This window comes from Cannabis sativa, chromosome 7, assembly GCF_029168945.1.
Source record: "Cannabis sativa cultivar Pink pepper isolate KNU-18-1 chromosome 7, ASM2916894v1, whole genome shotgun sequence".
Lineage (NCBI taxonomy): Eukaryota > Viridiplantae > Streptophyta > Magnoliopsida > Rosales > Cannabaceae > Cannabis > Cannabis sativa.
In genome coordinates, this window is record NC_083607.1 from 37,824,229 (window position 1) to 37,826,493 (window position 2,265).

Below are 2,265 nucleotides of genomic sequence, written 5' to 3' on the forward strand. Positions count from 1 at the left end.
ACTAATTAAAAAAAGCACACACATGGCGTCCCTCTGCTATAGGGCATTTTAAGTACCCTTGGGTACGGTTGCCCAAAGTTTTGTCTATGGCTTGGAACCTGCAAAGAACTCTGCCTTTTGGCTTGGAACCTACCAAGAACTCTGCCTTGCCTTAGCCTGGAACGTGGTTCCTATAGTAACTCTGTCTGGTTCTTCTCTAGCTGTACGATTCTTCTAGGGCCTTGGCCTTATGCATTTGAACTGATTTTTTATTCATATTTTTTCTTGAGGCTTTCATGTTCTTTCTTTTGGCCTACAGGCACTCTATTTTTGAACAATACTATTATTTATCCTCAAAGCCTTTTACTATGGATGTACGATCGTCCTGGCTATCTTCTTATTGCATTGGCAAATAGGTATCTAAATTTATTTTTCTTTATGCCAAGCTGCAGTATGCATGCACTTGACGTAGAGGTAGGTTTAGTAGCTTTTTCTAAGTGTTAAAAATTTTTTGCATAAATTCTCTGTGCTAGTTTGATGTATTGTACGGTGTGGGTGCCCCCAAGTGAGCACATAGACTTACGGTCTCTTGGTCACTAAAAATTCATCAAGTTTCATAGACCTTGCTTGGAGATTTTCTTGGGAATGCTACTGGGTGCACGCATGTAGAACTGAAAAAAGAGTAACTTTAATAAGTTATCTTGATTAGCAAGTGGTTGAGACACAGTTGATCTTACGTGTAACCAAAGCTTACCGCTTAATGTCTACTTTTGAAATCACATTATGGCTACCCTTACACGGTTTATTACGCAACGGCCATCACTAAAGAATGACGGAGGCCATTATTAAAGAGGGATGGGTACTAGCTCTTTTATGTTTGGCTACCTTTGTAGGTCTTATCGTGTAAAGGCCATCACTGAACAGTAATGGGAGGCCATCGCTGAAGAGCGATGGGTACTATCTCTTTTATGGATTCTGTTGGGTTTTATGCCCTAAATAAAACTCATTTCAATATAATCAGATTTACTTATTAATATAGATCAGAAATAACATTTAATGTTGCATGGTTCACATGATTTATTTCATGATTATATGTACATAATGTATAAATTCATCTGAAACCCTTTTCACATACTTGATCCTGTTTATTGTGTCGTCAACACATTGGAAAGTAAACATGACTATGTGAATAAAGTTTCCTAGATTTATCAGACATAGGGTTTTACTGATATGATAATCTACAACAGAGTTTACTTGCATTTGGAGAAGTGCTATGTTCTTTCCAGAGCATTGGTTAAAGTAAAGCTCAGGTTGGATGCATGGAGTATGCATCGGAAGGGACCGATATTGAACTTTGACTTAGATTTATTAAACTTACCGTAATATCTATTCAAGTCAATATCGCCTAGTTGATCCTAGATCAAATGATCTTAATCATGTTATGATTAGGCTCAATCTTGAAAGGCTATTCGTGTTTTTTGATTTGTTAGTTAAGCCTACTTTTAGGTCAGGGTGATATGTACATTTTGGGAACACAGTAGTGCAATTGAGTGGGAGCGCTATCATAAACATGGAATCTATAGCTTCTATCTGGCGAATAGTAAGCAAAGGATGATCTTCTTCGAGCTTGACCAAACGAACATAAATGGTGGAGTACTCATTTCACATAAGCTGAAATATCATTTATACGGGGTCAAGTATTTTAAGAAATAAATACATTGTAGGGTGTAACGGTAATCTAATCCCTTTACAGTGTAGATCATTCATATAGAGGATCATTGATCACATTAGGATTATAACAATGGATAACTAATGATGCATCTATATGCTGGAACATATAGAGCATTCTATATACTGAGAGTGCAATTCTAAGTTCTATGAGTGGATTCAACGAAGAATTAATAAGTTAGTGAATTTTAGTAATAAATTCTTGATCTACTTATTGGAAGCTTGGTTATATAGACCCATGGTCCCCGCACTAGTTGAGATAATATTGCTTGTAAGACTCATGTAATTGGTTTTGATTAATCAATTATAATTCTCAAATTAGACTATGTCTATTTGTGAATTTTTCACTAAGTAAGGGCGAAATTGTAAAGAAAGAGTTATAGGGGCATATTTGTTAATTATGATACTTTGTATGGTTCAATTAATAAATATGATAATGACAATATTATTTAATAATTATTTATAGTTATTAAATAGTTAGAATTGGCATTTAAATGGTTGAATTAGAAGATTGGCGTTTTTGAGAAAATCAGATGTAGAAAAGATAAAACTGCAAAA